Raw genomic sequence first — 16,452 nt, 5'->3', positions numbered from 1 at the left:
TCACTGATAGCTTTCAATTTGAGAAATATGTTATCAATGATTATGACCGATAGTTACTATAGTGTTAGCTTTTCGATTTGAAAAATGTGCTATCATTGATAGCTTTCAATTTGAGAAGTGTGCTATTAGTTGATATCATTGATAGCTGCAATCAGTGATAACTTTCAATTTAAGAAATGTGCTATCAGTTGTTATGACTAATAACTGCTATCAATTACTATCAGTTATGCTACTATTAGTGAATATCACCGATAGCTGCTATTAGTGATAGCAACTGATAGTTGCTATCAATGCTAGCTTTCAATTTGAGAAATGTGCTATCAGTTGCTATCATTGATAGTTGTTATTGGTGATGCTACTATTAATTGTAGCTTTCAATTTGAAAAATGAGCTATCAGTTGTTATCATTGATATATTCTATCAATGATAGCCAAATAGTGGCTATTGCTGATATGTTTCTATCAATGTCAATGTTTTGATGCTTTTTGTTGTTTCAATTTGATATCATGTTATACTTGTTTATAAATAATCGGGATCTTTTGATTAATTTGTTGATACATGTAATGTGTTTTATGTCGTTATTGATGCATATATGTATAGAACGACATCCTTCTATATTGATAGTCATAAAGGATATCATTGATAGTTATTGTCATTGATATCTTTATATTACTATCAATGTAAAGGAAATCATTGATAGTAGTTGTGTATTATGTAATGTAGTATTTGAGATGAAACGACTTCTCGAGATTGTTTGGTTGTGTATAAAAGTTTTCATTGATAGCATGATGTCATAGTATCACTGATAACATGCTATCCATGATGTTAGTAGTGATACTACTGATAGACTTCATACTCTTAAAATACTACAAAAAGAAAAAAAAACTATTGGCCTGTTTTGATAACGTTCTCATTTCTCATTTTTTGAGAAATAAACTTGTTTAATAACTAGTATTGTTTCTTCTCAAACATTTAATAAATGTTTTTAAAAATGGTGCAAACTTGAGGACTAAAAAAAGTAGTTTCTTTCAAATCCGTTTTCATTTGCTATTTATATTTGACGTTTCATTATAATAATCAAACTTGATGATTGGTTTGTTGATGTTAAGTCACTTATGAGTTAGATACTTTTAAGTCTTGGGTTTGAAACTTGGTCTTGTAATTCTTTCTTTAATGATTCTAGTGGGGAATGAGAAGATGAGGGAGAGAAGGAAATGTTTGGAGAGATGAGAAGATTGGGGAGATGGAAGCAAAAATAAATCGAGAAAGGAAATAGAAAAAAAAATTAAAAAAATAAAGAAAGGAAAGAAAATTAAAAAAAAAATCGGAGAATGGAAAGAAAATTAAAAAAAAATAATCTAAAGAAAGAAAAAAATGAGAAAATGATAGAAGATAATGTTAGAGAAGAAATGAAAAATGAAAAAGGAAAGGCCAAGGTGGAGGAAGAAGGGATGACTTACCAAGGTAGTTAAAAATTGGTTTACCACTCTCCAATCACAGTGTGCCACTTGTAATATTCTTATTCCTCTTTGTATCATTACCATTGTAAAAATTAGGACAAACTTGTATAAAGAAGGGGCTTTAGCATTCATTTGTGATTAAGGCAATAATATAGAGAAAAGAAGAAAACAGAAGAGGGAAGTCCAAAGGACAAATTTATTCCAAGCCATATTCAATTTTTAACTTGGTATCAGAGCCAAAAATGGCCGACGCCACCTTCACCGAAGACAACACCTCCACAGGACCTGTTAAGTTCACCACACCACCTGTCTCTTATACACATCTAGATGTGTATAAGAGACAGTTAATCAACTGCTGAATCAACTCACCACCACAAAGCTTGAACGAGGGAACTTCATGCTGTGGAAGACCCTCGCGTTGCCGGTCCTAAGGAGTTACAAACTTGAAGGCCACCTCTCCGGTCAGATACCCTGCCCACCAATGTTCATTTCGACCACCTCTGAAGTGACTTTAAGCTCTCAAATGACCAGTGATGACAGAGTGAGTTCATCAGAGGAATGATCACTCAACCCACAGTATGAAGCATGACTTGCAGTCGACCAACTCTTGCTGGGATGACTGTACAATTCGATGGCACCGGATGTGGCTGTTCAACTCATGGGATATGAAACTGTCAAGGAATTGTGGTAGGCTATTCAGGAGCTGTTTGGAGTTCAATCAAGAGTAGAAAAAGATTACTTAAGACAACTCTTTCAACAGACAAGAAAAAGAGGCCAAAAGATGAGTGGGTACCTCAAACTGATGAAGCTTCATTCCAAAAATCTAGCATAAGTTGGCAGCCCTATGTCGACAAGAGCCCTCATCTCACAAGTCCTTGGTCTAGATGAAAAATACAACCCGGTGGTAGTAAGCATCCAAGGTAAACCAGGTATATCATGGCTAGATATGCAATCTGAGTTACTGTTTTATGAAAAAAGATTAGAGCATCAAAACTCTATCAAAATACATAGTACTTTTGCACAACAACCTTATGTCAATGTAGCATTCAATAGGAATCCAAATGGTGGTACTTTAATCCCTCATATAATGGAGGTCGACAGCAAGGAAATATCTCCAAAGGTAGTAACAATAGTCACAATCCGTTTAATGGACAAGGAGGTGGTCGTGGTCGAGGAAGAGGCCGCAACAATAATTTAAATAGACTAACATGTCAAGTGTGCGGGAAGTATGGTCACTCAGCCCTGGTGTGTTATCATCGATATGACAAAGAATACTCACAGACGACTGGACAAGGCAGAGGAAACCAAGGGTTAGTCGGCCCCAACAACAACACCACTGCCCTGTTACGACCGCTCAGCCCTCCAACCCCTTAATGTCCATACCAGAAACAGTAACTGATCCATTGGTACATAGACAGTGGGGCTACCAACCATGTCACTCTAGACTACAACAATATCAATAATCCAACCGAATATGGAGGTAATGATTTGGTAACTGTAGGTAATGGTGAACATCTACACATATCTCACACTGGTCAATCTTGCTTGTTTGATGGAAGGAATGAATTTATCTTGCATGATGTCTTATATGTGCCTAACATAGCTAAGAATCTCATTAGTATATCAAAGTTAGCACATGATAATACTGTGGTAGTTGAATTTCACACTGATTGTTGTGTCATTAAGGACAAGGATACAGGGCAGAATATTGCTGAAAGGGGAGCTTGACCGAGGGTTGTACAAACTTCGAGGGGCTGGAGTGATACATGAGGCTACAAAGGACCGAAGATCAGCTCAGTACAAAAATAACCAGTCGACTGCTTTATTCTATCAAGAATAAGGATTAATGTAGTTGAGTCAAGAGTTGTTTGGCATAGAAGACTAGGACATCCATCCGTAAAAACTTTAGAATATGTGATTAGAGATTATAAATTGCCTGTTAAATTAAATGAAGGATATGAGTTTTTCCAATCTTGTCAATCGGGGAAGTTATCTACCTTACCGTTCCCAAATTCTCAGCTTTAAGCTTCTAACATACTTGAATTAATACATACTGATGTATGGGGGCCTGTTCCTATTGAATCTACTGATGGATATCGATATTATATTTCCTAGACGATCACAGCAGATATGTGTGGCTATATCCTCTGAAACAGAAAAGTGAAACACTGGCAGCATTTTAACACTTCCTACAACTAATACAAACTCAATTCAACACCAAAATAAAGAAATTGCAATCAGGTAATGGAAAAGAATATGACAAAATACACCATCTTTGTCAGACCAAAGGAATTTCAATTCAGATGTCCTGTCCGTATACCTCAGCACAAAATGGCAGGGTCGAGCGCAAGCATCAACACATTATAGAAACAGGGCTCATGTTGCTTGCACAGGCATCCATGCCTTTAAGCTTTTAGTGGGAGGCATTCTCCACTGCTGCCTATCTCATTAATGGCATGCCCACCTTAGTCTTGCAAGGTACATCACCCGCTGTTGTCTTATTTGGGTCTAACCTTGATTTTCTTAATCTCAGGACCTTCGGCTGTGCCTGCTATCCATATCTACGGCCTTATCACGGTAAAAATTTCCAGTTACACTCGGAGAAATGTGTGTATATTGGTCCTAGCTCACTCCACAAAGGATACAGATGCCTCAATCTATCTTGCAGGATTTATACAAGCAAACATGTGAAATTTGATGAAAAAGAGTTTCCATTTGCAAATCAATTGTGCACCACGAACGTCCAAATGACCGGGCCAACGATCGCTAAACAACCATCGTTTAGTTCAATCGCTCAGAAGACAGACAACACGATCGTTCGGGTCCCATCGTGTAGAACGATCGCCTAAATGCAAGACGATACGATCATTCAGGTCTCATCGTGTAGAACGATCGCGCAGATGCCAGGCAATATGATCGTCCAGTCTTCATCGTTTAGAACGATCACCCAGCCGAAAGACAACATGATCATTCAGAACTCATCGTGTAGAACGATCACACAGGCAAAAGACAAGACGATCGCCCAGCCCTCATCGTGTAGACCGATTCTACAGAACAAAGACAGGATGCTTGCAGTAATCCCATCGATTGTGGACCATCCATCGTCCAGGCGACAACCCCAACCGTACCTACACAACTTAATGAATCAATAGTCCCGAGCCTTCAATCAATCCTCAATACTCTACCTCAGTCACTGACTATCCCTCAAACCTTACCCTCCACAAACCAACACCCATCTGAAACCCTACCTCAAACATTCTCTGAAGACCATATCAGCCCAGCCCTGCCTCAGACATTACATCCTCACTCTACCTCAGCCCCTACAGATTCATCCCAACCAACCACTACCACCCGCCCGCTCCGACTCATCCTATGATCACTCGAGCAAAAGCTGGCATCTTTAAACCAAAAGACTGGTTCACAAGTAAAGCAACTGATTGGTCTCAAACAGAGCCCACCAGAATCAATACAGCACTTGCACCCCTCAATAAAAAATGGCAATGTATGAAGAATACATGGCACTGATGAGAAATAAACATGGACACTCGTTCCTCTATCTCCATCTCAGAATGTTGTTGGAAATAAGTGGATATTTCATCTCAAAAGGAACATGGATGGAACAATACAAAGGTACAAGTCCCGACTGGTAGCAAAGAGGTTTCATCAACATCATGGAGTCGATTTCTTTGAAACATTCAGCCCTGTGGTAAAGTCATCAACGATCAGAGTAGTCATCAGTGTTGCTGTAACATATGGTTAGATGCTGAGGCAACTTGATTTCAATAATGCGTTCCTAAATGGTCGATTAACTGAGGAAGTGTATATGAGCCAACCACCGAGCTATGTAAGCACTCAGTATCCACAGCATGTCTGCAAGCTGGACAAGGCAATATATGGTCTGAAACAAGCTCCACGAGCCTAAAATACAACCCTCGGCCCTGTTATCAAACAATGGGGATTCTATCAGTCAAGATCCGACACTTCTTTATTCATCTACCACAAGGAAGGCTCGGTAATATATCTTCTTGTCTATGTAGACGATGTCATAGTCACAGGTGACAACACTAAACTTACAGAATACCTCATACAAACACTGGACATACATTTTGCACTTAAAGACCTTGGCCAACTTAGATACTTTCTGGAAATTCAAGTACACTATCTTGAATCTGGCCTTCTGATAAATCAGTTGAAGTATGTTGATGATTTACTACAAAAGCTTAACATGTCTGATGTGAAAGCAGTTCTCTCGCTAACAGTTCAAGGTTGTAAACTGTATAAAGCGGCTGACCAACCTTTTTCTGAACCATTTATATATCAAAGCACCATAGGAGCCCTTCAATACTTAACGCACACAAGGCTCGACATCACATATGCTGTCAATCAACTCAGTCAGTTCCTGCAATCCCCAATTGATGTTCATTGGCAAGCGGCAAAAAGGGCGCTTCAGTATATCAGTGGCACCAAACATTATGGAATATACTTTCAACCGAGCCCGAACCTCCACATTTCTGCCTACTCGGATGCCGATTGGGCATCCAACCTAGATGATAGAAAATCAGTAGCAGCCTATTGTACTTTTGTGGGAAATAACACCGTGTCCTGGTCCTCGAGGAAACAAGCTGTGGTAGCAAGTTCAAGCACTGAATCTGAGTATAGAAAATTTGCTCATGCCACTTCAGAAGTACTCTGGCTTCAACAACTACTAGGTGAGATGGGATTAAAGTCCAACACTAGACCTACTATATGGTGTGACAACATAGGAGCAGGTGCATTAGCAGCAAATCCAGTGTTTCATTCTCGAACTAAACATATCGAAATTGATCTTCACTTCATTTGAGACCATGTTCTCAAAGGCTACATCAATATTCGCTATGTATCGTCGACTGATCAAATTGCTGACTGTCTCATAAAGCCACTCAACAACACATACTTTTATACATTACGAGCCAAACTAGGAGTACTTGAAGTACCATCTAGTTTGAGGGGGGATGTTAGAGAAGAAATGAAAAAGGAAAAGTCAGGGTGGAGGAAGAAAGGATGACTCACCAAGGTAGTTAAAAATTGGTTTACCACTCTCCAATCACAGTGTGCCACTTGTAATATTCTTATTCCTCTTTGTATCATTATCATTGTAAGAATTAGGGTAAACTTGTATAAAGAAGGGGCTCTAGCATTCATTTGTGATTAAGGCAATAATATAGAGAAAAGAAAAAAACAGAAAAGGGAAATCCAAAGGACAAATTTATTCTCAGCCATATTCAATCTTTAACTGATAAAAAAAATTAAAAAGAAAGGAAAGAAAGGAAAGAAAAAAATGGAGAAAATAAAAGAAAATAAATACAAATTAAAAAAAAAAAGATAACATGCAACAAGACAAGGGAGGGTCAACATTTCTATATTTTAAAGAGGTACTATATTTTGATTATTTTGCTTTATAATTCTATCTATTATAAATATCTTAAAAAGTAAATAACGAGAAGGATCAAAACTAACATTTTAAAATTACAAAAACTAAAAAAAGGAAGGGAGAGAACGAAAATATATATATATAATTCCCTCTTTTTTTTCAAGCTCTCATTGTGTTTCTACATTTTGAAACTCTCTATAATTTTATATTTGATTTTCTATAAATTTTAAATTACAAATTTAGTCAAGATTATATTCGATTCGAACGCAAACCATGTTTAAAATTTCTATTTTTCAAAAGGAAAAAAAAAACTACTAGAGGTGAATTACATTATATATATCACCTATGTATTCTTTTTATTTAAATAAATATCACGATGATAAACACTCAAAGAGGTACTCTATTTGTTTATATCTAATTATGTTTGTAAATACGTACCTTGTTAAAATGTAATAAAATACACACAAATATTGCATATTTGAAACACAAAAACCATGTAATTAATTTATCTAATTTTTATTAAAAAATGAACATGAATATATGACGACACAATGTGAATCAATTTTTGTCTTATACTAAAAACTCCCTCTTCTTTCCCCCACTTTTCTTTTCCCCCAATTTTTTTCTCTCTTTTATTTTCCTTTCATTTCGTTTCTCTTTCTCTTTTCCCCTTCTTATTCCCCCCGTCCCCTTATTTTTTCCTCTCCAGTTATAATTTTAAAACTTCCGATTATAATTATCAATATTTCGATTACAAATTTAAAAGAAACTTTTTTTTTTTTCATTAAAGTTGAATTGAAAAAAAAATACCATTAATCTTTAGCAGGAATCTTTGAAGAAGTAAACTCTTAACTTGCAAACGATAGTAGGCAGCAACGAAATAAAGGACAAAGTAAAAATCAGCATTAGAATGGACAGGATCAGAAGAAGCGACAGGCTACTTCAATGGAGAATTGATTAGATGATGCTCCAACATCAAGGATCAATAACACTCCCAAAAAGAAAATCCTCTCCAATTAGATCCAACTTTCAAACAAATAGACGACCAAATGCACAACATAACCGTCTTTGACTCAAAAGATTTAAATTCGAAGATGAAATCGATAGTTAATATTTAAAGATTTAAATTTAAAAAAGAAGATTTGGTTAACCTGTATAGAGGGAGTTAAGAATCTTCTCTATGGGGCATTTTTGGAATATCATAAATATCCTACCCGTGAAGAATAGATGATTTGCCATAAATCTTAATAAATTTTGGAATTGCCAAATATAAAAAACAAAACAAACTGTTGATATATACTCCAATTTTCCAAAAAAAAAAAGATGGAATATGAGCTACACTCATCTTTTGTGCAACTTACCTAATAAAAAGCTATCATGTAAAAAAAATGTAAACCTTTTAAAAAATTTGAATTGTTTTTATTTGATTTTAACTATGTAAGGATAAACATGTGATCCTATGAAATGTTACCAAACAATTCCTGCCTGCTTCTAATCTCGAAAAAAAACTCTAAATTTTCAAACATATCATTTTTGTGGGTTTGAAAAGGTCAACCATGTCCTTAAAACACATCCACAACCTCAAATTGAAATAATCCCTCAAACCCACATTTCAAAAACAAAAACACAAGCACGCAAAATTGTCAATATATGTCTTTTAACAAGCTGGGAATATTCTTGGAATATTGAATAAATTGACTATGAAAACACAATAGAAGTTACAAAAAATAATTATTAAAATGGTAAAAATAACTGTTTTTTCTAACCTCCTCTCTGTTAATTTTTTGAGAAGGTAAAAATTTTGTGGGGGCACAAAATTCAAGTATTCATCTTTAGCACTTATTTGATTTATTTATTTTAAAAGAAGACAAATAGTATTATTAATTAAATACTTCTTTTTAAAAAAAGAAAAAAAAAAACAGAAAAGAATATACAATGAATTAATTGAATACAAACAAAGAAGACCCTAATAAAAAAAGTAATAATAAGCATGTGAAAGTTGTGGATGCAATAGGAGAGGTAGAAAGCATCTATGGATTATTTGATATTTGAATAATATAAATGCAAAAGGAAGAATATTTAAAGCCTACTATCACCACTAAGTTCTCAATGTGGCCCTCCTATGTGCATCATATACCAAACTGCCAAATATGACTTTTTCATTTCTTCAATTTTTTATTCATGCATTAATCTTTTTTTTTTTTCAAACAAATTATAAAAACCACTCTTAAATCATGGTGACAGTTGCAATTATACATTTAACTTTTTTTTTTTTTTGCAAAGATATTATAGTATAGAATGAGAGAATCGAACCTCTAATCTTGAAGTTGATAATACGACCACTATGTCAATTAAGCTATACTCTTGTTGGCTATACATTTAAAATTTCAATGGTAAAAATTGAGAACTCAAAATTATACCATTATTAAAATTGAACCATCAAATTTACATAATTGTAGAAATTATAAAATTTGTATAAGTTTATGTATTCAATTTTTTTTATTGGAGCCCAATTTCTACAACTATGATAAGTCTGAGAATCTATACTTGTATGAGATTGAAGACTCAATTTTACAATTGAAAATTTAAATGTATAACTGCAACTAATACCATACTTCAAAAGTGATGCGTTTTGTAATTTGCCCTAATTCCATCCATCTTCTTGAATTTTGCTCATATTCATCTCCTATTGTTTTGATTCTTTTTAAGAAAAGAAAATTCTTTTTTTAATTTTTATTCTATGGTATTTTGTTAATAAATACAAAATTTAAACCAAAACGTGCACTTTTCTCTATATTAATCTATCTATTTTCTGGTTTCTATGTTCTAGATTGATATGATCATATATTCTTTATATAATTATGTTGTCGCTCCTTCATTTTCAATTTTGTACCAACCAAAATGAGTTTTTAATATGGAGTTTTTCCCCCTTTTTTTGGAGAATTTCAATGTTTATTTGAGCGCATATTTATGGTAATTGAAATTTTAATTTCATCACATGAGAATTTAGAATTTAATTACAATGTTGCAAAATTTTTCTTTTTATTAGACTTTTAATTAAAAAATGGGTAAAAGAAATTTTTAGTATGCTTATTGTTGAATTATATCAGATGAGACCTAGTTCGAATGGATGAGATTTCGAAGAAATATAACACTGGAGATGAAAATTTATTGAAATTGATGAGTTTTGATAGATTCATTGTATTTTGTTCGGAGTACCTAATTTATTTTTTTTTATTTCCTTTTAGATTAACGAATTTCTAGAAATGTTTAAGTTGTTTCAAGGATTGGGATTGGATGGGTTAGCATCTTAAATCCAACTCTTATTTGGAGTAAAGATTTAATAAACCTTGACTTATTACATCTTTTCCTATGAGTTTGAATAGTAAACACTATTCAAACATATGAGTTACCTTTTTTTTTTTTTCTTTTTTAATTTAATCTAGGAAATACGTTGGCCAACTTTCGAACACCACCTTCGGTAACCATAGTCGATCAACTCCGGCCGCCACCCTCCGACGATTGCTGCCAGCCAACTCTGACCGTCACTAGCCAACTCCGCCGGCCACTTCGATGACCATCGTTGGCCAACCTCTGGCTGCCACCTTCAGCAATTGCCACCAACCAACTCCAACCACCACCGACCAACCCCTGACAACCCCTCTTGTCCGGCAAAATTCCAGCCATCAACTCTGTCGACTAACCCCCGATTGCCACATCCGGTGACTACCACTATAAAATTTTCAAAAACATTAATAAAAACATTCTTATTATATAACAAACTAAACAAATTTATATATAAAAATACTTTTAAGAAAGAATTGCCAAACACATGTGTATTTTTTATTTTAAGGAGTTTTTATAAAAAAATGTTTAAATAAAATGATTTTTTGAAAGATATTTTTTCTAAATCATTCCAAACATGCTATTAGACTGCAATTGTATAATTAGGTATATTTAATTTAATAACATTTTCATTTTTTTCGGTGGTCAATTTAACTAGCTCGAAGACTTAAAATCATTTTCTAAATGTAAAAGTTTAAAATATTTAAAATAATTTAGCGATCAAATAAAAATCTTAAAATTTATGATTTTTTATTCCTCAAATTTAATTTGATAAAAAAATTATAATTTTTCAATAATCGAATTTAATATTAAAATACTAATTTATTTCAATTTTAAGTTAGTATATTATGTTAAAAAAATTGGTGACTTTTAAATTAGTTAAAGTTACAAAAGTATATGAAATTTTATTTCAAGTAAAATTAAAATATTAAAGTATTAAGACAATAGATAAAAAAAATTATAATTTTAGTCAAAATCTATATTTCAAAATTTTTTTTTAAAAAAATATTCTTCTAAATTGTTACTTTATTTTGCACTTAAATCTATTAAAATAATTAAGATGACAAATTTAAATTATTCAAAAATCTAACTAGTAATTAAATATTAGAAAATATTTCACAATTAAAGTTTATAAATCTGCACCTCATTTCTAGGCTAGTGAAGCATGCACTCCAAACACAAGCTTCTTAAACCTAAACTTCCAAAACCTGCACTCTAAACACAGTTTCCTTAAATCTAGGCTACTTAAACCTCTCAATCTAACCCCAACCTTAATATTCTCAGGCTTAAGATTCCAAACATGCTTGCCAAACGCTCCTCTAGATATTCTTTACAAATTTCAACTAACAAAACAACAGGTGATCAATGAAACAAAAATTAATTTGAAAGAAAAAAAATTGTACCGTTTGATCAATTTAATGTGTTGCGAAATCGATAATTAAAGAACACAAAAAAGGGAACATAGAGTAGGGAAGATCGACACACAGATATATGTGGTTTACTAACACTGTGTTAGCTACGTCTACGGGCAGAAAGAAAACAATATTATTTCGAGAGAATGTTTTCAAAATTACATAAAAAAACGGCGCCTCTAGGTTAGAGAGTTATATATCGCACTGCTCTAAACCCTAGGGTCAAAATCGTAAATAACTACAAATAAATAAATATGCTGAATACCAAATCTGAATAGGTTTCGGGGCCATTGCCCCCGAACCCCCGCCAGCAAGACCCTCGTACTAGGTTGTTGGAAGTGCCAGCAAACAGATTCAAGGCATTTTCAACAAATCTCCACCTTGACTTGAATTCTCTCCCAAATAACAGATGTATCAAATGCAACATAAATCAATATCATCAGATGTACCCAGACTTCTCCCTCATGCCTCAAAGTGTCCCGCAAAGGGGACCACTAACAATTCAAACATTCAGCAAGTCCAAACAATGTTGGAACTTGCCTTGTAGAATCGGTTTGGTGAACATATCAGCAAGGTTATCAACAGTACCAATTTTCATCACTTTAACTCTCTGCTCACCACTTAAGAAGTGATATCTTACATCTATATGCTTAGTTCTCTCATGATGAACTTGATCCTTGGCTAGGCATATTGCACTCAAACTATCACAATATACAATAGCTTGGTCATGATGCAAATCAAGATCATCAACTAACCCCCTCAGCCATATTCCCTCTCTAGCATCTTCTGTCAAGGCCATGTACTCTGCTTCAGTAGCAGACAAAGTAACTATAGACTGTAAGGTTGCTTTCCAACTAACAACAGAACCACCCAGAGTGAACACATAGCCAGTCATAGACCTCCTACTGTCAACATCTCCAGCATAGTCAGAATCAGAATAACCAGTCACCAAACACTCTGTGCCCATAAACAAAACCAACATCAGATATACCTCTAAGGTAACGAAAAATCCTCTTAACGGCTTGCCAATGCTCCTTCCCAGGTTGACCCATGAACCTGCTGACAACACTAATAGCATGGGCAAGATTAGGCCTAGTACAGACTATAGAATACATCAAACTTCCCACTGCACTAGCATAAGGAACTTGAGACATGTACTCCTTCTTAGCTTCAAACTGTGGTGAAAACTCATATGACAAACGAGCATTTACAGCACTAGGAGTATTTATAGGCTTAGCTGATGACATACCAAACCTGGACAATATTTTCTGATATATCCTATATGTGACAAGAAGAGCTTATTCTTACCTCTGTCCCTATAAATCTTCATACCCAGAATTTTCTAAGCAGCATCCAAATCCTTCATATCAAACTCAGCACTGAGAAGATTCTTCAATTTCAGAATATTAGACTTGGACTTTGCAGCTATAAGCATATCATCTACATATAAAAGTAGATAAATCATCGAACCATCATTAGCTTTGTTGTGATATACATAACAATCATATGGACTCCTGTTATAGCCAAGTCCACTCATATAGCTGTCAAATCGTTAATGCCCTCTGAAGGTGATATTCCCTCATTTTTCTTGAAGACCCATTTACAAGTGACAATTTTTCTCTTCTTTAATCGTTTAACTAATTCCCAAATCTGATTTTTGTCAATAGATTCCATCTCATCCCCCATAGCAGCAAGCCATTTAGCAGACTCACCACATGACACAGCTTCTCTATAGGTGGATGGCTCATGAGAATCCACCTCTTCAGCAACCTGCAATGCAAAAGTAACCATATCTTCAAAACCATACCTCACAGGAGGTTCAACACCAAATCTTCTAGTTCTATCACGAGCTATACTCAATTGATCTACTCATGATCTAGAATTCTCAGGCAAATCAACTTTTGACATTCTAGGCACATTAATTTCTGGTTGCACATCAGTTTCTGTAGTAACATGTTGATCTTCTCCACCTTGATGTTGTAATTCATTCACAGCTGAAGTGAATTGCATCCCCACCTATTTATCAACACTATTACTTTCTCCCACATCAGCAGACGTCACAAAAGGCTTTACAATTGAGTTAAGCATGAAATTTTCATCAAATATCACAGTCCTACTAAGTATGACTCTATTCTCAGAAGGTGACCAGACTCTATATCCCTTAACTTCATCTCCAAAACCCACAAATATACCTTTTTTAGCTCTTGGTTCTAATTTACCCTCATTAACATGATAGTAGACAGTACAACCAAAAACTTTTAATAAAGAATAATCTGCAGGCTTACCAGACCACAACTCGTAAGGTGTTTTACAATCAATAGTTGTGTGAGGTCCACAATTGATCAGATAACATGATGTATTCACTGCTTTTACTCAAAAATTTCTAGCCAACCCTGCATTAGAGAGCATGCATCTTGCTCACTCCAACAACATCTGATTCATACGTTCTACAACCCCATTTTGCTATGGAATATTCCTAACAGTATGATGGTGAACAATCCCCTCAGCTTTACATAACTCATTAAATTCAAATCCACAGAATTCCAGACTATTATCAGTTCACAACCTTTTGATCTTCTTCCCAGTTTGATTTTCAGTCAATATCTTCCGCTGCTTGAAATTCTTGAAGGCTTCACTTTTATGTTTCATCATAAAAACCCAAGTCATTCTTGAGTAATCATCAATTATAGACAAAAAATACCTACTGCCTCCAATAGATTCAACTTTGGAAGGTCCCCAACAGTCTGAATGAATATAATCAAGTGTCCCTTTTGTACGATGTACACCTCTTGGAAACTTGCTACGATGAAGCTTCCCAAATACACAATGTTCACAAAATTCAAAATCCGCACCTTATGCCTACAAAGAAGATCTCTTTTTGACAGAATTTGCATCTCTTTTTCACTTATATGATCAAGTCTCATATGCCATAACTTAGTCATATCCTCCTTGTGAACGACCGACGATGCAACAACAGCATAACCTGTTATTGTGGAACCTAATAGAAAATACAGTGTTCCATGCTTTATGCCTTTCAGAACTACCTCAGAACCCTTATAGACATACATTGCTCCACCTTTACCTTCAAAACTATAAACCTTGCTATCGAGTACACTAAAAGATATCAAACTCTTCTTCATTAGTGGAACATACCTAACCTCTTTTAAAGTGTAGAAGGCACCATTATGTGTTCATATCTTGACTGAGCCAATTCCAACAATCTTGCACACAGTACCGTTAGCCATGCTAACATTCCCTCCATCTATTTGCTGATAGGTTAAGAATTACTCTCTATTTTGGCACATATGATAAGATGCCCTAGAATAAAGAACCCACACATCATCAGAATGTGACTGTTCATGCATAACTAAAGCTAGATCTCCTTCAGAATCGATCTCGACTTCTTCAGAATCAATCTCAACTTGTGCAACAGAGGCAGATGCTTCCCTTTTGTCACTCTTTTCCTTCTTTTCCTGATTCCTTTTTATCTTAGGACATTCAGTTTTCCAATGCCCTTTTTCTTTATAGTAGTTATCAATATCATCTGATCTTTGACTTCGAAGACCTTTTATTCTGATTCGACTTCTGCTTATCAGAATTCTTATGTCCCTTGCTTCCTATGGCAGCTAACCCAAATGCCTAACTTTCTGAAACTGAATTTCCTGCATTCTGACGGTCCTCTCTCATAAGCAATGTGGACTTTGTATCTTTTAAGGTAAGAGTTTCTTTCCCTCCAATATACAAGTCAACGAAAGTTTCATAAGATCACGACAAAGATGTCAATAGAATTAGGGCAGCATCCTTATCATCAACCTTAACCTCTACATTACATAGATCTAATAAAATTGTATTTAATTGATTAAGATGGTCTCGTAGAGATGTACCTTCCTACATATGTAGATGATACAAACGTTTCTTCAGAAACAACTTCTTGGTTAAAGATTTCGTTATGTAAAGACTTTTCAACTTCAACCAAAGACCAGCGGCAGTTTCTTCATCTGCGACCTCGATGATGATGTCATCAGCCAAACATAGCATGATCGTTGAATAAACCTTCTCTTCAAGAATCTGCCACTCTTCGTCATCCACGACAACCTTCTTTGACTTACCATCAGCGGCGCCCACAGCCCCTACTGCTTTAGTAGGGATCGCATCTTGATCTGTCATAAACCAAAACTGTTCCTCCCGGTAAATTTTTCGATCTTTACGTTCACGCTGGACATCTTCAATTGTCGAACGAACGCGGAATTTTGAAAAAATCCTAACAAAGCTCTGATACCAGTTTGTTGCAAAATTGACAATTAAAGAACACAAAAAAGGGAACGTAGAGTAGGGAAGATCGATACACAGATATACGTGGTTCACTAACAGTGTGTTAGCTACGTCCACGGGCAGAGGGAGAACAATATTATTTCGAGAGAATGTTTTCAGAATTACATAAAAAAAACAGCGAGACCCCCGTACTAGGTTGTTCGAAGCACCAGCAAATAGATTCAAGGCATTTCAACATAATGAAAATTGGAAGTTTGGAAATAAAGTTTGATATTTGAGAGGGATCATCTAGATCATAGAGGTATTTGGGGTGAGGAGATCAGATGAGATGAGTTGAGATATGAACTCAATTTATTGTTTGGGAGGTCAACTTCGTATATTATCGACCCTTTATACCATGTCTACCACAGTGCACTTAGCCCTCATCACCATCAATGCCTTGTTGCTCAACTCCGTTGACCACCTCCGACAACTAACTTCGGCAACTACCTTTGATGGCTAGCTTTGGTAACCACCTCCGATGGCCAACTCTGACGGCCACCTTCAGCGACCA

The sequence above is a fragment of the Benincasa hispida genome, chromosome 8 (assembly GCF_009727055.1).
Source record: "Benincasa hispida cultivar B227 chromosome 8, ASM972705v1, whole genome shotgun sequence".
NCBI classification, from domain to species: Eukaryota; Viridiplantae; Streptophyta; class Magnoliopsida; order Cucurbitales; family Cucurbitaceae; genus Benincasa; species Benincasa hispida.
The sequence above is the reverse complement of the archived record's forward strand: the minus strand, read 5'-3'. Positions refer to the sequence as shown.